The sequence below is a fragment of the Euleptes europaea genome, chromosome 2, assembly GCF_029931775.1.
Source record: "Euleptes europaea isolate rEulEur1 chromosome 2, rEulEur1.hap1, whole genome shotgun sequence".
Classification (NCBI taxonomy): domain Eukaryota; kingdom Metazoa; phylum Chordata; class Lepidosauria; order Squamata; family Sphaerodactylidae; genus Euleptes; species Euleptes europaea.
The window spans coordinates 61,382,531-61,405,008 of NC_079313.1; positions in this window are offsets into that span (position 1 = coordinate 61,382,531).

The window sequence follows — 22,478 nt, forward strand, 5'->3', positions numbered from 1 at the left end:
GTTTAAAGTGTGTTCCTCTTCTTCATGCCACCACCCCAAGTTAAATCCAACCTCCTTCATTACCAGCGATTTGGGGAACACTACTAAAGGCTGCCTCTGAGCAAGTACTAAGGGCATAGTTTCCCAATTACTTCAATCCTTCCCCTGTGTGTGTGAGTGAGGGCGAGTGAGTGGCCAAGTTCATGCAGGGATGAGTATGAAACACAGTCTGCTCTCTTAAACAGGGAAATTGTTATTGCAACAGGTTGTTGAGCTAGAACACAAGACAAGGCAAAATGACTATCAAGCCTACTGCTTGCACAGATCTAAGGAGAAGAACAGAGAAAATCATATACTAAACTAATCTTAACAAAATGGAAACTTTATCTCTGACATCCCTCCCTGGATGTCCATGGAGCAAACACAAATCTTGACACACACACACACCTACTCCATGAAGAGGAATCCAAACATTACAGGATGTTTCCAACCTTTTAACCCTTCATGTTTTAGCTGGCCAAAAGCCTCTTCCCCAATCCAGATTTAGGGAACTCACTTTCACGTGAACAGGTGAACCCCAGTCTCCCAATCATCCAAGAGTGCACATTCTACTATCTCAATACACAGATTATGTTTTACAACAGCTATCCATCTTGCCTTTCCTAGCAGGTAGAGCAAATAGTAAACTCTTTGCAGAAATGCATCTCTGATCTGTCTGACATCTTGGTGCATTTTACAGCTCTCTTCCCTGGGAAAGCAAGCAGCTGTCAGGGCCCCAGGAACTCCTGGCAAGCTTCAAAGCACTTTACATCTCTGGATCATGACAGGAGACACCTACCAAAGGTAAGAGAGGCTGCAGGCATGGCTGGAGAATAACAAAGAGGAAAAGCAAGAGGAAGTGGGGGCATGAGATTCCTCTCCAAAAGCCCTTGCAGGTCCTCCACTTGTACATTCATACTGCCATAATCTTTATGGAATGAGGCTGGGTTTCACTGATATAATTATGGTTTGGGCTATGAAGAAAATATGGTGTTCATGTCTGCTAGTCCATGATGCACAAGCCTGTCCTTCTTTCTCACACAGTGTTCTTGAATTCTGGTCCCTGTCCTTTTGAAAGGAGCAGGACAACTTTATTTTCAATCCATAGTATTCAGCATGTAACCCTGTGATAATGAATGAAGTGGTAGGTCTGAAATATTAAAACTCACAGTCTAACAGGACAAAAGATAAATTGTAGCTCATATTATTCTTTTGTAATTCAAAAATATTCAAGAGAGCAAAGTTTCTTGCTAAAATTGAGCTTCAACCATCCATGTTAATCAATGTCTTTAAGAAATTCTTAAAGGCCGAATGTAGAACACTAATGTAGAAAATTGAAAAAGCAGTGTAAAACATATAAAATGCATGTCTCTATAATGTGTTCCTTGCTATTTATAAAATAAACTGTAATATTAGCTTGCATCCCACTGAAAATTTCTGCTGATGGAAGGATTTCCATCAACAAAGTGAGACAGCAGGGGAAAGTCTGCTGCAGTACAAGACTGTGTGTTGAGTCAGTGGGGGAAAAGTCATGGTGAATGCTAAAGGGGACTGGATGGAACTGCTGTACTCCTGTGCTCCTGACTATGTGAAACTATCAGATAAGCACCAGATGTTGACGTGTCATGTCTTACCATGGAACTAGGATAAAAGTTCATTCCCCAGTACAATCGGGGCTCAGTCTTTTGTGCTTGTTAATGCGGGCTGAGCCGCAGCTGCAATAAAACTGTTTTCTCAGGTCTCTCTCCTCCACGAACCTCTGTTTTTCCTCAACATTCCTTGGTGCCGTGACTCGGATTCGAGGAGGGGAGACGGGGGTTTGTGCTCCTCTGGCCCACCCGGCTTGGGGTGCCGTGGCCTGGGTGCCTTTGAGTCCTTTCTGGTGCCACGACCCTTTTTGGTCGAGAGAGTTACTCACAGACACTCTGGCCTCAGGTGGGGTGCCATCTGAACCCAACAGGATCGTGAGAACCAGTCCTGCATCTCTGGAGAGAATAACAGAAGTCAGGTGAGAGTCAGAAGGGGCTCTAGTTCAGTTCTGGTACCCTCTGCTAACGGAGGAAGGGGAGACTGATCACCTCCCGGTCCTGCCCGACTAGGTCATCAGGTTTGACTGAAACCACAAGGACCTCAGGTCTGTCAGGAGAAGGGGGGAGGCGAGTGAGTGTGATTGGAAACCGGTTGTGAGATTTTGTGTTTGAGTGAGGGGTGGTCGCAGACTAAGCTGTGCATGTGTGTGAGACTGCTGGAACACTTTTGCACACATCTGCATACATTTTGGGAGGCTCATGGGTGGAAAGGTTTCCCATAGTGACACCCCACTCCAGTGGGTGTTACGCAAATTCCCAAAAGTCTATCAGGACTATCCCGAATGTGATCCGAAGACCCTCCGTATATTCTGTGAACTGGACTGGGTTGCATGACTTTTCCATCTCTCCCCTTCTGCCCAGCAGCCCAATGGGAGCGCTTCCTCCCTCCCCTGTCACATGTGGCAGGGCGGCTCACATGCCGGGCGGCTCACATGTGGCGTGAGGGTGCAGCGTGGATGGCAGCCTGTTGAGTCTGTGGCGGTGATTCCCGTGGTGGGGTTGAAGAGGAGCTAGGTTGGAGGGGAGCATAGCTCACAGCATGGCATAGCTGGGGGGGAGCAGAGCGCTCGGGCCACAGCGCGGGCTTTGCGGCGCCTCCCACCTTTCAGTGAAATACCCTACTAAAAGAGAAACTTCCACTTACTCAGCATGTAATTAACCTGTGGAACACCTTGCCACAGGATGTGGTGATGGCATCTAGCCTAGATGCCTTTAAGAGGGGATAACCTCAGTGTTCAGGTTAAATTGCCGTGTTGGCACTTTGCAATAAATAAGTGGATTTTGGGTTGCAGTTTGGGCACTCGGTCTCTAAAAGGTTCGCCATCACTGGTCTAGCTGATAGAATGCTTTTTTATTGTGCTCAGACTTCCCTATGCCCCTAGTGGCTGCAGGAAGAAGTGTCCCACAATGAAAATAAGGGAAAGGTGTTTGACTGGATACTGCACGACACTGGCTTCAGGGGCCCTCCAGCTGACTTGGGTCCCCCAAATTTTGTTCCTCCTGGCTCTCATCCATCATAATAGGTATTAGAAATGTAGAAGAACAGTGTGATAATGCACTTCTGATGAGCCGCTATTGTTATCTTTACTGAAGAGGTGTACTAAACCCATTTTACATTATCTAGTGGCTCCAGGACAATTTCCAGGGGTCAATATCAGTGAAAGGGACCACATACAAATACTACTGCCAGTCTAATTTGGTCCAGAGCCTCCAAGAATGTCAATGGCAGTATGAGAGAACTCTTGCTTTGGGTGCACTGTCTCCTCTGAAGTAAAGGGACTTTCCTAGGAGCCCCCTGATACTGTAGCCATTATCAGGTTATCATAATTAATAATGATTAATTATTAGTTTTAAATAATTAATAGCTTTTGGAAGCCAAGCTAGATAAATGTGGAGATATTTACCAGAGTCAAGTATCAAAAACTAGGTATAGTTTGAAAGTTTGAAAAATGGAATGTTTTTCTCTCCAGAATGAACAGTTATTTAGAGCTTTTATATTTTGATGTCTATGTATTTCAGTAATTTGTGTTTTAGACCCTTGTTTTTATTTGATTTGTTTTAATGTTTTTTAAACTAGGTATATTCAAGCATCCTTGCAACACTTGGTATCAATGAAATGTTAGTCAACACAGTTGCCACCTTTTTATGGACAGATGCTCTGTACTTAATTGCTCTGTAAAAGGCTAATTAAGGCTAATCTGTGTTGGTCTCTGAATATTAAAAGTTAGATAAGCCCAAACTAATGAAGTGTTAAGATCACCTTCATTTTCAAACTGGTCACCTGTGTGTTTGTGTGCCATCAAGTGGCAGCTGCCTTGTGGCAATCCCATTGGGCTTTCAAGGCAAGAGACGTTCAGAGTTGGGTTGCCATTGCCTGCCTCTTTGTAGGCTGAGAGTTTTGAGAGAACTGTGACTGGCCCAAGGTCACCCAGCAGGCTTCATGTGGTGGAGTGGGGAACTGAACCCAGTTCTCCAGATTAGAGTCCACTGGTCCAAGCCACTACACCACGCTAGCTCCCAGTATTCTGAGGCCTTCTCATTTGTTTTAGACAGATGACTTTGTAGTACAATAAAATACAAAGTTCTGAAAAGAATATGAAATTCAACAGTATCTCAAAATGCATATTCTTCTGAATAATTCAAGATATTCTCAAGGAATTCATGTTAAGGTTAACTAAAATTCTGAAAGAAAATGTATATGCTTATATTGTATGGCATTCAATAAAAAAGTGAAAAAATAGAAGAGCTGTTTTTTCCGGGGTGGGCAAAATTAATGTTTCAATACATTTCATGTAGTTTTATAGACATTTTCATTTTAGTTTAATCACAGAATCCATAAATCCTTTATATTCCTTTCGACAATTCCCATAGGTTCAATTTGCATTTATGTAGTTATGTGACTTTGTTCTGCCTCTTCCATCCTCCTTCTGTTCCATTTGTGCTTCTCTTGTAAGATATGTGATTTGATGAGTAGATTCCTAGAACTCTCTCCCTCTGAAAACAATTGAATTAATGCCACTCCTCTTTGTAATGAGACAGGCCCTACCTTTAATAAAGAACAGATACTAAGCAGAACAAACCAGATTGGACAGTAGCTGTCATCTGAAGGATTTGGAAACCTACTACAAAGCATTTGGAAGATACACTAAACACACCACTGTTCTTGTACTAAAAACAAGCCATGTTTTTTTGCTTAGGCCATGGATTTGAAAGAAGACTTCTGTAGGGAACATTGTGGATCCTCAACAAACATAAAGACTCGTGATTGTTAAAAGTGTACTGTATTTTAATCAGGGAGCCTTGTTTCTATCCCAGTTTACCAATGATCTCTGCAAATGAGGAGAATGATGTCACACAAGAGTGGCTGAACTTGATTTATTCTTCTGGACTTTTAGACTGCCAACCCAAACACAAAGGTGATACTCAAAAAGCAGAAAATAATTAAAGAATAAAACCAACACAAGAATCTCCATAATCATATCACCATAAAAGCAGTAAAGGTAGTTTCAGTATCTACCTTCTTCATCACTGGACATTACAGAAGTCTAAATCAGTACCTTGCATCTAGGGTCTTGCAAAAAAAATTGGTAAATTTCGGGTTCGGCTTTATTGGGCCCCATTTTTTTCAAATACCCATACTGGTAAAGGGGTATTTCGACTTTATTTCTGGGTTTTTACCAAAAAAAATCCGGTTCCATTTTAGTCTATGGGGATTTTTTTCAAAGCTCCTGTGGGGCATTTTTTGAGGTAGACTCACCAAATTTGCAACGTAGCTGCAAGTGACTCTCCTTAGATGGACACCGAAGTTTGGTTACTGTTGGCACAGGGGATCCAATTTTATGGGCCCGCAAAAGGGTCACCCCCCATCCTCCAGGCATTTGTGAGCCAAGCTGTCCATCGGTTTTCAGGTTCAGAAGTTCAGTGTTGCTGAAGACTGGTGGAAAGAGTGATTGGCAGGCTGGCGCCTCAAAGTCTGGGGGCTCCCTTCATATCTGGGGCACATAGCATGATGTCCATGCAAATTAGCTTCCAAACTGAGGAAAACTGAAGACACTTTCCATAGGAAAATAACATTTATTGAGAAGAACAAAATTATTTGTATCACTATATATTTCACAACTTTTCTATTAACCTAACCATAATTCAAATATGACTTATTTCTATGAAAAAATGGATTGTTCATTTATGATCAGTGGGAAAAGCAATTCAGAGCAATACAGATTTCAGTAGTCAATCGTTTGGAATGGAAACATGCTTGAGGATGAGTTGGATTCACGACAACATATTTCTCAAAACTTTTTAGCAGCCAGCTTGCTGCCTCGAAATTTGCTTACATTGAGAGTCTTAGGTCTTTCCTCCCCCACCATCACCTGCCCACTCCAATCTATGAGGTCTCCCTTTTCCCCCATTTGCAGTGAAGCAAGAAACTCAAGCAGACGGGAAAGAAAACAGATGGGGGGGGGAAAGGGGGCAAAAATTCACCTCTGGCACAGTCTACAGGGAGGTACAGAATAATTGAGGGTTTACCAGCCCATCATTTGTGTTCCCTTTGGAACAAATTAATATTTAAAGAATTGGGTCTGTCACTATCATTGTCTAAGAGCCAAACTAGACATGACAGTGTCTCCAATTTTATGGGCCCCCAAATGGATGAAAATGGGGGCCCATAAAACTGGAACCAACCCACTCTTTATCAAACTTGGGGTTCTTGTAAGGAGAGTCACCAGCAGCTATGCAGAAATTTTGGTGCCTCTACCTTAAAAAACACCCCACCAGAGCCCCAGAAAGATTCCCCATAGATTATAATGAAGAAGAAGGGAGGGATTTACATTTTAAAGCACTCAGCATGAATGTGCCAAGTGGATTTTTTTCCTTTTAAAGGGGGTTTCTAGTGGTGTGGCTGGCAATCCCAAAATGATCCCAGAAAAAAAGCCGACTTTTTTTGGCTTTTTCAGGATCAGGATTACCAGCTACAGTTTTAAAAGCCATTTTTTCTGGATTTTTTTTCCATTTGGCTTTACTGAATGCACACCCCTACAGGGATGCCTTTGCCACTGTAAGGATGAAATTCCCTTTGATTACTAACACCATGAGGACGCAACCCTGATCAGGACCATGGTATGTGGGATGGAAGGGCTCCTATTCCCCTCATTCCCTAGGGTTACAGTCGGTGTCATGGGTAGGCTTACTTATTTTAATGATACTGTTCATAAGGCCAATTCGGCCCTGAACAATGTCACACTTGAGATAAAAATTTAAGAAAAAGAAAAAGCACTATCTAGACAACCCATAAGAAAATTTTTGATTAACTGGGGAAAAACTTGGCAACTGCCAATGTAGTATTAAAATCCACCCCTGCTAAAAGAACATTCAGATTATCACAAACAGATTCCCAAATAAAAGTCTTTACCCATCTGTCTCTAGCTTCATTGAGCCGGTTGCAGCTAAACTAGGAATGCTGAAGCGTGTCTATTTGGCCAGAACCACCCCGACATACTCTCTCACCATACAGTACCCTATTTAAATGACCCATTAACTCCCCTGATGGAATGGCATTCAGTCTAGCCAACATAAATAATCGTCTGTATCGTGGGATTGTCAGAAAATCAAAATACATTGGGAGGGACTGCGGCAAGTTTAGACCTACGAATAGGGGTGAACATACTCTACGTGCTCTTATTGTAGTACTTCTAAAATCCAGTTTTTGCAAGCAGCTCAGGATTGAAGAAAGAGCTGCCAATAACCCGCGATCCTTTAGGTCAGAAAGAGAGATTCCTAAAGACTGGATATGACATTCAACCAGTTTACTTTATGAGGTCTGATAAGAATCAGCTTGAAGAAGATGTAAGTATCCATTTGACTCCGTGGAGAAATAAATCTTGACCGAGAATCTAAAAGCTGCAGTGCAAATCCGAGCTTCAAGGGAACTAAGACCCAGTCCAGCATGCAGTGATACCCCAGTAATACAGTTAGGAGCTCCAGTAATTTTACGTAGAAAATAGTTCAAAAGGGAAACAATAGATTCTCCTCAAGCTTCAACCCAGATAGGTGCACCATATAAAAACTGTAATCACACTTTACTGTTGAATACAGTGAAAGCGGCTGGAATGTATTGACCGTCTTTAGAGTAGAAGAAACTGATTGTTGCCTTTGTAATAGTAAGTGCTTTGGTCCATACATTTGTAATATGGGTTGTCCAGAACATATTGGACTGGAAGTAAACCCCAAGATATTTGAACTGGGTGACCTGATCAATAAGGTTACCATTAACATGCAAAAGATGTCTCTGCTGGCATGAGGACCTAGAGAACTGCATCACTTTAGATTTACTCTAGTTTATAGTCAAGCCCTCTGAGCAGCAGTATTCTCTGAAAGAGTTCAGAAGTTGATGTAGACCCACTGGGGATCTAGAAAGAAGCAATGTGTCGTCAGCATATAGTAGGAGTGAGATAGGAGTTTGTGCCAATACAGGGGGATGGAACTGTTGGTTATTTAGTGTGAAGGCCATATAGTTAATATAGAGATTGAACAATGTGGGGGCCAGCAGACATCCCTGTCTTCCTCCCCTCTGTATAGAGAAGAAATTGGACAGATGTCCTTCAGAAGTACAGCAAACCTGGGCAACCAAAGATTCATAAAGTTTTTGTATTAGCCACAAGAGTCTCTGGTCGATTGTGGTCCTCCTTAATTTTTTCCATAAACACTTCCTGGGGACTGAATTGAAGGCTGTTTGCAAATCGACAAAAGCCACATAAAGGCACCTTTTTGTAACAGCCGTATATTTCTTAGCCAGGTGATATAGCAGCATGCAGTGATTGATGGATGATCGTCCTTTAATGAAGCCTGTCTGCTCTGGACCAATAATGTTCTCTGTGGAGATCCAATCGAGTAAGCGACGCAACAGGACAGAAGCATACATTTTTCCCAGTACGGACAGTAGACTGATAGGCTGGTAGTTACTCAGATTGTTTTTGTCCACTTTCTTATGGATAGGGACTATTATTGCCCTTTGCCATATGTTAGGATTTGACCTGTTTGGTTAACAACAGTAAAGATGGGTGTGTCAGGTCCCGGGCTGGGCTAGGAGGCTGGGTAGTCGTGCGGTCCAAGGTCGAGTTAGTGGAGATCAAAACAGGAGTCCAAAGGTGTCCAGAAGAAGAGTCGTTAATCAAGCCGAGGGTCAGAGTGCCAGGAATTCAAGCCGGTCAGAGAAAGAGTCAGGAGCCAAAGTGGATACGAAGCAGTCCGGAAACTGAATAGTTGCTTCCACGGAGAAACCTTCCAACAGCCTGGGATTATATGACCCTCCGGTAGTGTGCTCATTCACCCCATCAATTACCTAGCCTGGCTCCTCTCAGTATTCAGGGCTTTGTGTCCGTCTATACTCCCGTGCTTGATTGCGACGGGTAGCTAAGTCTTTGCGTAATCTTTCCCGAAGCCTATCTATCCGTGGGGTTGAATCTTCTATCCTTGCCGGCTGACTCTCCTCATCGTTAATCATGAGAGGAGTGAGAACTTCTGACTCCGACGGAGGCAAACTGCCAACTTCAGAGGAGACAGAGGGCCCGGCCTCTGCCTCTGTTACCAACTCAGCCGGGATCTGTGTCTGTTCAGTATCTAGATCCCTGCTGCTCACGACAGAGTGCCAATACATCCCACCACCAGTCTAGATTAACCAGAAAAAATTTGAGTAGGCTTAGATGATCACCTGCCATCTAATGAGAGCTGCCTGTGGGCCAACTCACAGTGGCGGCTTCTGTGAGAGAATCAGGGAGTCTGGATGAATCAGCTGAAGTAGGGGAGGCATCGCTTCCTTCCCAGCTCCCCTCTATTTCTCCCTGCCTCCCCTCTCCCCAACTTTCCTCTCACAATCTGCTGTCTGCACACAGTTTTTGTTCCTGTGTGTTTGAGAAGATTTGGTGTATTTGCTGGGTTGGATATATTAAAGCTAGGGTTGTGCATATTGATATACCCAAACTGAAAATAAACCCAAAATAAGCCATTTCAGCAATATTCAGGTTTCAGGTTGACTGAATACCAAAATCTGGGACTCTGCCTGAAGCCGAATAGGCGATTCCCAAAAAAAGCTGAATAATTATTTGGCTTTTCCAGGTGCGGCTATTTGCCTTTGCTTAGATGCACTGCTCTGTGCTTTCTCCCATTTTTCTATCTTTTGACTGGTTTTGTTAGGGCCCCATAGTTGGGGCCCTTTTGAGGTAGGGGTCATGTAATCAGAGCCCAGCATTTCAGCTCTTGAAAATGGCACATGGGTGAGGGGGGCTTTAGGGTTGCCAGATCACAGTTGGGAAATATCTGAAGATTTTGGGAGTGAAGCCTGATGGTGGTGTTTGGAGAGGGGATGGACTTCAGTGGGGTATAATGGCATAGTGTCCAGCTTCCAAAGCGGCTATTTTCTCCAGGTGAACTGATCTCTGCTGCCTGGAGATCAGTAGTAATAGCAGGAGATCTCCACCTGGAGATTGTCAACCCTAGGGAACATAGGCACCCCTCCTCTCCCCACCATGGACTGGGCCTCCACAGCATTTGTGAACAGAGGTAATTTCATCCCTGAAATGGTGGAGGCCTTCCCATAGTGAACTTGGGGATGCCATTATTAGTTTGGCTCTAAGATGTCCTCAATCCATAATTCAAAGTGGGAACAAGTAGAGGAGAATATATGCAACAGTGTCACTACAGATTCTAATTTTCTGCCCCCAAGCATTTCCCCTCTGTTCTAATCAAACTGATTACAATATACGTTGCACCTTTGCATCCTTTACAAGATCCCTCCCAGCTTCTGACTAGAATAAAAGACTTGGATCTCCACTTTTACTGTGCCTGACGAAGGGAGCTTTGACTCTTGAAAGCTTATACCCTGAACCTCTTGCTGGTCTCTAAGGTGCTACTGGACTCAAATCTAACTGTTCTACTGCAGACCAACACAACTACCCTCTGAAACTGTCTTCTACCTAGCAAAAATGCATAGGACTTGTCAAGAACTATGCATTTAATTTGTACCATTTGTGAGCTAAGGTCATTTACATAAAAATAATTTGGAAGTCAGATTCAGCCTGCCTTTCCTCATAATTTTATTCTTTGTACATTTCTGGAACATTTTCTTGTTTGGGATTTATTAAGCATGAAGAGTCATAAAACTAATCTGGAGAACATGCCTGAGCCAAACCACACTCTAATCTTGATTGGCATGGCTAAATTCTACAGAATGTAAACAAATAATTCAAGGATAAAAACTTTAAGAAAAGAGTTAAAGGTTCTTACAAACTTATTCCTGCTCCACCAAGTAAAGGTCTGCACCATACAAGCGGTAAAGAATTTCATATATTGTGCTTGCTTACAGCGTAGACACAATAGACCCACACTTTGCATTGGTCTTTCAGTTTCAGTCCTCTTTCCTTGCAGGTTAGAGACAACACCTGAGAGCCAGCGTTTGTGTAGTGGTTAGAATGTCAGACTAGGACCTGGGAGACCCAGGTTTGAATTCCTATTCTGCTATGGAAGCTTGATGAGTGACCTTGGGCTAGTCACACACTTTCAGCCTAACCTACCTCATAGGATTGTTGTAATAATAAAATGGAGAAGAGGAGAATGATGTAGACTGCTTTGGATCCCCATTGGGTAGAAAGATAATACTTTATATTTATGAAGTATATATAAAACCTTAACTGAGGGAAATGTTGTGGGACAAGGTTATTAGTCCTTAAAGTACCACTGGACATCTGTTTTATTTTGCTGCTATAGACCGACACTACTACCACTCTGACATGATATACCAACTTCTCTGAAGTTAAACTTGTACTCGTCTGGCCAGTGTCTGTATAGGTCAGTGATGGCGAACCTTTTAGAGACCGAGTGCCCAAACTGCAACCCAAAACCCACTTATTTATCGCCAAATGCCAATACGGCAATTTAACCTGAATACTGAGGTTTTAGTTTAGAAAAAACAACTCATACATTCACATATTTTGCGTTAAAAGAAAAACACAATAACAGAGCTTTCAATGATACAAACAACTTTTTATTGAAAGGTAAAAGTTTGCATTTGGCATGCATCTCTCCAGGACTCGTCCTCTGTTCAGCCACGGGACATTATTGTACATAAGTAAACAATTATACTGTGCCTGAACCTCCTCAAGAAGTGCTTGAAACTGTCGACAATTCAGAGCACGAGCCATAATGTAATTCACCATTTTTGTGACATCTTTGAGGACATCGTCAAATTTTTTGAACAACTAATGTGATTTTTGCTGTTGTGTGCATGCTGATAATTTGTCTACCCTTGGCTCATACTTTGTAAGTTTGAGAGCAACACATGCAGCACTCAGGTCATCTGTTAGCCTGTTTCTGGTATCAGATTTGATATAATTCGAAGGTGAAAACAGCTGCTCACAAGCATAAGATGATCCAAACAAAGTCAGGAAAGCAATCCCAAGTGCTTTCATTGACTTAAAATTATTTGGCAGAGAATTCCACACTTTAAGGATTTCAGTTTCAGAACTAACTTGCTGTCCTTTGGCATCCCTTCTATCTTCTCAAGTGTTTCACGCAGGTCATAGAATTTATTTTTCCAGATAGAGCTTTCTTGAAATTCTATTAGCTCCATTTCCAGATTTTCTAAATCTAACCAGTGTAGGCAGGAAAGATCAAGTTCTTCAAATTTGGCTTTATCTGGAGAAGTAAGAAAACACAGGGTTGTCTTCATCTTATGGGACTGTAAAAATCTGTTACTGAAATTCACCTTTGCAGCTGCTACAATGCTAGAAAATTCCTTGTAGATTTCCTGATGGCTTGTAGGATTGTCTGCAAATGTTGTAGAATTTTCTAAATGCTTTCTAAATGGGCGGGGCCCCGGACAAACTGAAGACAGGCGGGGGCCCCAACAAACAGCTGAGAGGGGGGCGTGGCAAGGTTGTCTCCATCTTACGGAACTGTACAAATCTGTTACTAAAATTCACCTTTGCAGCTGCTACAATGCTAGAAAATTCCTTGTAGATTTCCTGATGGCTTGTAGGATTGTCTGCAAATGCTGTAGAATTTTCTAAATGCTTTTTTAGACAGGCGGGGCCCCAGACAAACTGAAGAAGGGCGGGGGCCCGCAGCTCAGCTGAGAGGGGGGGCATGGCAAGGTGCTGGGCCACAGCCTCCCGATCCAAACTGAAGATGGGCGGGCCCCCTGACAAACAGCTGAGCTGCCCTGCATTCTACCCTTTATCCTTTCCCAGTACTAGAAACATTTCTCCATCATATCCATATTCAGTGTGTATTTAACCTTCCTCTGAATCTCAAATAATATGTCGTCTTAAAACAGACTAAAGTACCCCATCTTATAATTTCCCATTTTTCTTTTGTTGGTACCTCTTGCTTTTTCCAATATTGATCTATCAAACACCCGTGCTAGCACTATCAAATGAAAGATTAACTCAATCTCCTAAATTATTGAAACAGCTCAGATCTCTGAGTCTCATGGGACTACAATCCCCATAATGTCTTCAAGTTTAAAGTATGTATTACCAAAATGTCTCGATCAGTAGATAAAGCCACCAGATTTGTATTTAGATCTGTATTAGCACCACCACATTGCCAACTGTTGCTACATTTATTCTGAAATTCGGACTGCTTGTACACCTTATCTAAAAGATACTCCACACTAAGTTTTGTAGCATTTATAAAACAAATAATGTAAGTTTTGCATGGAATAAAATTGTATTGTTTTAATAAACAATGCTGCTCCTATGGCTCTATAATAATAGAATAGACTTGATTTGATGTATAATTAAGAGTGAAAGTGGAACGGAACACACAGCAGAATATGTAGGAGACCTTCTATGCTTCCTGAACAAGACTGAGCCTGTGCTGCCACCAACTGGAGTTTGGTCAAATGAAAACATTACAGATATTTAATGTTTCAATTTAATACCCCGCTCTCCCCTGCTGAGACCAGGCTCAGGTTAAGGCAGGGAGGTTAAGGCAGTTTCAAGGAGAGAAAAAGATGCTGGCTTGTCACCTACTGTCGACTGAAACTACTAGCTGTCATGGAAGTGCCAGCTGTCAGAGGACTGTAGAAGGGAAGGGAAGGGAAGGGAAGGGAAGGGAAGGGAAGGGAAGGGAAGGGAAGGGAAGGGAAGAGAAGAGAAGAGAAGAGAAGAGAAGAGAAGAGAAGAGAAGAGAAGAGAAGAGAAGAGAAGAGAAGAGAAGAGAAGAGAAGAGAAGAGAAGAGAAGAGGATTGTACACCCTCCCTCCCAGAAATAACATCAAGTTGAAGTCTGTTCTCTGCCCACTCCACATCAGTCCTTGCCATACAATGTTCAGCCATCCGCCAGATCTTCGGCATATAAGATCTAAAAGGGACCTGACTCACTTTCTTTTAGCAGATCAGGATAATAACCTCACTGCTCTAGTAGCCTCCTTTTTAGCCACAGCCCTCTCTGAGAGAATCCCCAAAGATCATCGGGTTCAAGAGAGCTCAAGTATTGTATTTTAATCTGTAATTTTAATCGATAAATTATCAGTATTAATGAATTATAAGAATGATCTTAACCCATCTTTGCCGGCTGTTCGACATGTTTTATTATTTTAAGATGCCAATAAAGGTATTGTATTGTAGTCTGTTCTCAGCCATCACCCAGAGAACAAGTAGCTTCTGGGAGCTGGTTTCCTCTCTGCCCTGCCAAAAAACAACAAAACTCTGCTCTAGCTGCTAGTTATCCAGGGACCACATAAGTGTAGAAAAGGACATTCTGAACATCACCATAAACCAGATACCCAACAGCAACTTGAACCTTTCATCCCAAGAGGAGCATAGCCAAGGCAAGTCACTTCATCGACTGGATAGAAATAGTGACATTTTTTTGACTGATCTCCCTCCTCAGCCTTTCCCCTTCCTCTCCTATTCCCTTGTGTGTCTTACCTTTTTAGTCCATAAGCCTGAAGGCAGAAGCCTGTGTCTCCTAATTGATAGGAGCCCCTTTGGGAGACAATCATTGTCTGTCTGGTAACTGGGACATAAATATGATCAATCAATATATTTCTCCCCTCTTCCTGGTAACATCAAGTATCAACATGTGACATGATACTATTTCATTGTGCATTTCCCTAACTGGCTGTCACTGAAGAAAGCAAGAGCACGTATAACACAATTGTGTAATATATGACACGCTCATGTTAATGGCATGCAAACAGAGCAATTAACATGCAACTACATGAGAAAGCTAGTTATTACTGCTTGGCTTGTAAGATATTTTCTTGTTCATCTTCAGAACTAAAGAAGTTGTCCCCACCCCTTGATCACACAACATCAAAACAGATTTGTTTTTCTTGGTAAACATCTGGGGGGGGACCATGTTTATTGCCTTTTATGGGTGCAATAGTAACAGGCCACAGACAGAGAGAGCTGACAAATGCACAACTGAAGTTATTTGTTTGTTTGTTTGTTCAATTTATAACCCGCCCTCTCCGGCCAGGACCAGGCTCAGGGCAGGGAACATCAAACATATAATATTAACAATAAACATAATAATTCTAAAATCAAACAATAAAACCCAACTAAAAACCCTTAAAAACTCCAGATGGCGCTTAATTTGACACATACTGCCCGAAATAAGCAGTAGTTTTCCCCCCCAATAATGAGAGTAGCATAGAACAGGGGGGGATAGGGAGGCCAGGGGGGGATAGGGAGGATGATACCTGCAGCTGTCCTCAACTGTAGGCCTGGTGGAAAAGCTCCGTCTTGCAGGCCCTGCGGAACTCTTTAAGGTCCCGCAGGGCCCTGATGTTACCAGACAGAGCATTCCACCAGGCCAGGGCCAGGGCCAAAAAGGCCCTGGCTCTTATTGAGGACAGCCTCACACTCTTAGGGCCAGGGACCATCAGTAAGTTGTTATCTGATGATCGTAAAGATCTTCGGGGGGTATACCAGGAGAGGCGGTCCCACAGATATGAAGGTCTCAGGCCATGTAAGGCTTTAAAGGTCAAAACCAGCACCTTGAACCTGATCCGATACTCCAGCTGGAGCCAGTGCAGTTGACAGAACACTGGCTTTATATGCTCTCGGGGCATATAAAGGAGTCTCGCTGCTGCATTCTGTACCAGCTGGAGCCGCCGGATCAGTCTCAAGGGCAGCCCTACGTAGAGTGAGTTACAGTAGTCTAGCCTAGAGGTGACCATCGCATGGATCACCGTGGCTAGGTCAGGGCGGGAGAGATAGGGTGCCAGCTGCCGGGCCTGGCGTAGATGAAAAAATGCTGTTTTGACCACAGCTGCAACCTGGGCCTCCATAGACAGGGAGGCATCCAAGATTACAGCCAGGCTCTTGATGGTAGGTGCAGGTATTAATGGCACACCGTCAAGAGCCGGGACCTGGCATCCCACACCCAAACCACCCCGACCTAGCCACAGGACCTCCGTCTTTGTTGGATTCAGTTTCAGCTGACTTTTTCTCAACCAACCATGCAGAATGCGGAATGCAGAGGCTATAGCATAGAGAATAAAAAAAATGATGCAAATACATAACCAACATTTGTATAAAGGCATTCTGGAAATCTTCCACCACAAGTGTCATGAGATATAATGCAGGTAATGAAAATTCCAAATGAAAATCTAGGGTACTCAGCAGCAGCAATACATTCTATAAAAATGCCCATAAAACAAATATATTCAATTTAATAAACCAGTCAGGGAAAGTGAGCAGTTATCTGGATAACCTGACTGCTTTCTTCTGTACTCTATAAAGTAGTTTGTGAAAAAAGCTATCAAAACAAACCATAAAGTCCTTTTATCAGCATTTCAAAATGCTAGTAATTTTAACGGAACCCTTCCAAACATGTAAAGCATGTTCTTTTAAGGAGTTTTGAAGTAATATATCACACTACAATTGTTGGGGATTTAAAAAAACAACCTGACAGTTCACACAGGCCCTACTAGAGATTTCCTTCAATGTTCGTATTAACACATATCTGTGTTAATACAATATATTTTCAAACTTAGTGTATTGTGCAATGAAAAAAAATAAGATACACTACAGATATAATTTCATGTGTGACATATGTTGTACAATGTGCTTGCTCTGTAAGAGGCAATTTTGTGTGAATTGTTGACCTTTACAGGCCATTCCTGAGGTTGCGGGACAAATGGCTTAGGAGGTGGCATGACCCCTACGCTGGCATTCGTGCCACTTGCGCCGTGCAAACCGGCATGGATGCAGGTGTAGGAGCACTTACACTGGCCCCCCGGACCAGGGCGGCAGCGTGGCTCTTGGACCTCAGTGTGGCCTCCTGCCAGTGTTCTGTCAGTGCAAGTCCCTGCACTGGCATCCCGGGAAGCATTCCTGAGGGGGTCCTGGGGGTGGAGCTGCCATTAGGCAGCTTCCTAACCCCTTTCAGCCTGAGAGCGCCCCCTTATGCTATGGTGTTGCCATGCCACCTTTTTGGTGGCGCAGCATCACTCTTTTCTATGGGGGCTCCCCCCCCCAATTTCCAATTTTATTTTTAAAAACAGCCCTTTTTTCCTCCCGTTGCAGCCGCGAAATCTCTGTGGAGGCGACACAGCAGCGCCATCCCCAGCTGCTGTGGCTTTGAGGAATGGGCTGTTGGAGGCAAAACTGCAACAACATCCTAAGGCAGCAATCCCATGCATGCTTACTTAAGAGTAAGCCCCATCAAAAACAGTGGGACATAGGGTTGCCAACTCCAGTTTGGGAAATTCCTGGAGATTTAGGGGGGGTGCTTGTTAAGAGGGGAACTTGAGAGATATTTTACTTAGAATCTATAGTATACCATAGTGTTTGCTCTCTGAATCTACCATTTTCTCCAGGGAAACTGATCTCTGTTGTCTGGAGATCAGTTGGAATTCCAGTTGGAATTCCAGGCCCCACCTGGAGACTGGCAACCCTTGCATTGCATGTCTTATATTACTTATTATTGTTGTAAATGGTATATGAAATTGTTTTCTCTATGTTGTATTCTCTATGTTGTATGCCACCCTTCGCCCTGACTTGGTGGGGGAGGGCGGGATATAAATATAATAAATAAATAAATAAATAAATAAATAAATAAATACTTGATTAACCGGCTTTCAACTTCTGAAGAATGCCACAATATAGATATTCAGTGCTCATTAATTATTAGAATATCTAATTTCTCACCATTCATGCCAGCTCCTTAAATAGGGAGTCACTTTTGGATTAATTTCCTGATATATCAAGGAACGATTGCATTACATTTAGAAAATGTGTGTTGAATCAGAACAGCTGTTTTGTCTATTTAAAATTCAGAAGCCATTCATATTGTCTAGTTGCAATTAAATTACCATAGACTTTGGTTGGGAAAGGGCAGGGTAAAAATTAAACAAATAAATAAATAGAGTCCACCCTCCAAAGCAGCCATTTTCTCCAGCGGAACTGATCTCAGTAGTCTGGAGATCAGTTGTGATTTGGGTTTTTAATGAGTTTTGGGTTTTTTTATGAGTTGGGTTTTAATGAGTTGGGTCTGGGTTCCTCACAGGCACACAGTAGTTTTGAGAATGCCTTTTAAAAAATAAAGCAGAGCCCAAATGGAAAGCCACGGCAGGGGGAGGTGTTCCTGCCTTCCCTTCCCAAGCCATTTTCCCATGGGGAAACAGAAGTGGGGGGGAGTTATTTCCATGTTTCTGCTGCTCCACGTGCACTCCACAGTGCATTCCAAGCCCGTTTAAGCTGCCCTTTATTTTTTAAAAGCCATTCCCAAGCTGCAGGGGAACTTGATCGAACTTGTTAAAAATCCAAACATGTTGTTTGCCCCTGGGTTTTATGGCACCAGCGGGCCTTTTGCAGAAAGAAAGAAAAATTCCTCTCTTCTGTTGCCTTCTTGCTGCTGGTGGTGGGGCAAGGAGGGGAGTTGGAGCCAAAATTTCAGAGAGGTTTTTCCCCCCTCCAATGGGTTCCCCACAGCCACACAGCAGCTGCAGGGAATTTTTTTTTTTTAATAAAGGAGAGCCCATTTGGGCTTGGAACACCACCAGTGGGAGGGAGGGCTCCTGCCTATTCCCCCCCACCCGAGCCATTTTGTTGTACCAAAAGAGCACTGGGAGGAGGGGGAGTTATTTCCATGCAGAAATAAAATCAACAATTGAATATTGTTATAACAATCCATGCAGCAGGTTCTCCAAATACTCAGCTTTCATTTTTTAAAAAAATATAAGTTTCTAGCGCCTTCTATTATGGAGATATTCCTTTTCTCTTATACCTCTGCAACAAAAGGAGCTGGAGACTTACTTTAAAAAAAATGAAGGCCAGGAACTCAGAGAACTTGTTCCAATGATTGTTGTAATGCTCTGACTACATAATGATATTCAACTGCAGGATAAAAAACAACAACAAAAAGCCCATGGTGAAAGGGGGCAAGATAGAAGCAGTGGGGGCATGGGCAGGGAGAATGGCTGTCATCTTGTGGGACCCAGAAAATCCAAACTTTCCTGCACTAATGGTAACCACCCGAGTTTTGCTCTGATCCTTCCCAAAGGTTTGCAGCAAAGCTGGTTTGGGAAAGATGGAAGAAAAACAATGGAAAACCCAGGAGGTGCTCCAATCAATGTACCACAATGGTATGGAGAAGCACAGAGGGAAACTCTGCTTCGCAACAGTATAAAACATGGAGCAAATAGAAAAAGTCTGTAACTAATTTCAGAGTAGTACATTCTGTTACTTTTCCATCCATGTATCCATATTGATATTTAAGTGATTGTTTTCACTACGTAAGGTGGTAAGCCTCTGATATTGTAATAAAACTAAACAATAGCCAGACTGATTTCAGAGAGCTCAGGATTTCCCTGAAGAACCAATGAATTAATCCTAGCTGTCAGTTGAAGTGGTTTCTGTAGTGGAGTCAAAGTCAATGCTACGATGATAAAAGCAAATTCTCCATCATTCCACATTAGCTAATATTTTCTGCTCACTTAATGTGTCATTACATTAAGACACTGATAATTGATTATGTGAAGCCAGCCAGCCACTTAGCAGAAAATAAATTTGTAATCTACTCATCGTTCTGCTGATATTGATAGTCCAGCATTAATAACTCACAATATGATACTATAACCATAGCTGAAATAGTAATATATCATTTTTAAACTGACTTTAAAGCCATGAAGTAGGAATTTAGGAATATGAGGCAAAGCATACCTCTCATCTACTGAATGGCAATACAGATGGGAGTGGTATTCCAGTTTGAGATTCCTCTTAGTAAGCCGTGAGTGAGAGACATTTATATCTAATTCTCAAGTGTGCCCCCTGTCTGTGGATACTAAATCTGCAGATAGGGGGCATACTTACCCCAAACTAGGGTTGCCAGGTCCCTCTTCACCACCTGTGGGAGATTTTTTAAATGGAGCCTGTTTGGGGAGGGGAGAGACTTCAATGCTATAGAGTCCACTTGCCAAAGCAGCCATTTTCTCCAGGGGAACTGATCTCTTGTCGCCTGGAGATTAGTTGTAATAGCAGGAGATCTCCAGCTAGTACCTGGAGGTTAAGTAATCAAAGATTAACACTTCTGAACTAGTACCTAAGGTTAGAAAATAAGTACAGAACAAATCACTATAGCCAAATACTCAAAAAGTGTAATAGGCATAAGCAAACATCACATAATATACAGTAACTATCAATCCAAGGTAAGTGACTACAAGAGAGTAACAATCAATCCAAAGGTGTCTACAAAAGAGTGTCTACAAAAGAGTAACAGTCACAGTCAATCCAGCTTGGAAGTCTTCAAAAGAAGAGAAGGTAAACAGGGATACAATCATTTCAAGTCTTCCTCAGAAGAAAAGAAGCATACCATGTAGAATATTTCATATCTTATGATTTCCAAACAAGGATATTCATTCTCCAGTACATGGTTGCACAGACAAGTTCAATAATTAACAATGTTCCCAAATAGGATACAATGAGTATTATTATTAATTCTACATGGTATGCTTCTTTTCTTCATCCCTATGGGAGATTATTACCACTGGCTTTGAAAGCTTGCATTGAAACAAGTGTACTTGTTAAGACTCAAACTAAACGGGACTGAGGAAGACTTGAAACGATCGTATCCCTGTTTACCTTCTCTTCTTTTGAAGACTTCCAAGCTGGATTAACTGTGTCTGTTACTCTTTTGTAGACACTCACCTTTGGATTGATTGTTACTCTCTTGTAGACACTTACCTTGGATTGATAGTTACTGTATATTATGTGATGTTTGCTTATGCTTATTACACTTTTTGAGTATTTGGCTATAGTGGTTTGTTCAGTACCTGGAGGTTGGCAACCCTACACCAAACAGAACTTTCTGCAAACTTGGGAAATCCCCTAGGTCTGCAGAAAAATCTGAAAAGTAAAAAAAAAAGTGGTTAAATTTCCCCAGTTTTTTTTTTTTAAGTGTTATCTGCATATGCACAGACAGCCCACTTACTGTTTGTGAAGCTGGAGAGGGTCTTGGCGGCGGCTGCAGTGGAATCTTGGAGGCTGGCAGTTGCTGGGAGCTGCTGCAGGTTCAGGTGCAGCTGTGGCAGAGCCCGGAAGATGCTGCATCCCAAGCAAAGTGGCAGTGGGCCCAGCTACAGGTCCGACACCCCAGAAGACACTGCAGGCCTGGCCGCAGTAGTCGCTGGGAGTCTCTCTGAGCCTGGCGGCAGCTGTGGCACAACCCAGAAAACACTGCTTTGAATTGAGCAATAAGGCTAATAAATTTCTTGCATTTAAATTAGTAGCAAGTGCAGCTTGTTCATCATATAGTAGGCCTGGGATTTGGGCATCAGAAAAAAAAAGAAGGCAGCACAGGAACACTGAAACTTTGATAATGGTCTTGTGGCCCTCCCCTGGGTAATCTAGGAAATTAGGGATGCTCACCTTTCCTGAACAGAAGTCCTTCCCTTTCACATTAATCTCTCTCTTTCTCTCTGTGTCTTTCTTTTTCTCTCTCTCTCTCTCTCTCACAATTCAAGCAGTTGTGCTAATCCATGCCAATTGTTCTATGTGATTTTATGCAATATCCTCCATGTGGGCATCTGAACTAACTCTTGGGGGGGGGGTAGAATGAGAAAGTCTGCTGGGAAAGTCAAAATAATGAAAGCAATTTAAATTAGTCATGTAAGAATTGCCAAGTAAAGGGAACATTATAAAATTGAACACCATCAATGCTCTGCACCTTATACATAAGTCTCTTCACAAAAAAATCACAAAATCACACAAGGTTGGAAGAGACCACAAGGGCCATCCAGTCCAACTCCCTGCCATGCACAACCCCACAATCAAAGCGCTCCTGACAGATGGCCATCCAACCTCTGCTTAAAGACCTCTAAAGACCTCTACTCCCCCCGCCCCCAGGCAGCGCATTCCACCGTTGAACCACCCTCACCGTCAGAAGGTTCTTCCTAATGTTTAGGTGGAATCGCTTTTCTATTAGTTTAAATCCATTACTCCGTGTCCTAGTCTCTGGAGCAACAGAGAACAAGCTAGTTCCCTCATTAACATGGCATCCCTTCAAATATTAAAACATGGCTATCATGTCATCCCTTAACCTTCTCTTCTCCAGACTAAATAAGCCCAGCTCCTTAAGTCTCTCCTCACAGGGCATTCATTCTCCTGATGTCTAGTGATGTGTTGTTTCTCAAAGTGCAGGTTCCATTTCCTTTTTCTTCCATTTCCCTTGCTATAAGCTCCTCTATTGGTATGACTTTGGCCAGCTCATTAACCTCCACATCACTCACACACCCTGACTCACAGCACAGGGGTGTCATGAAGACTGGTAACCCAATTTTTTTAAAAAAGGAAATTTATTTTCTGCCCTTTGTATTGTTTCCCATTAAAAATTATTGATTATACCTTTCTCTAAAATGTAAACCCA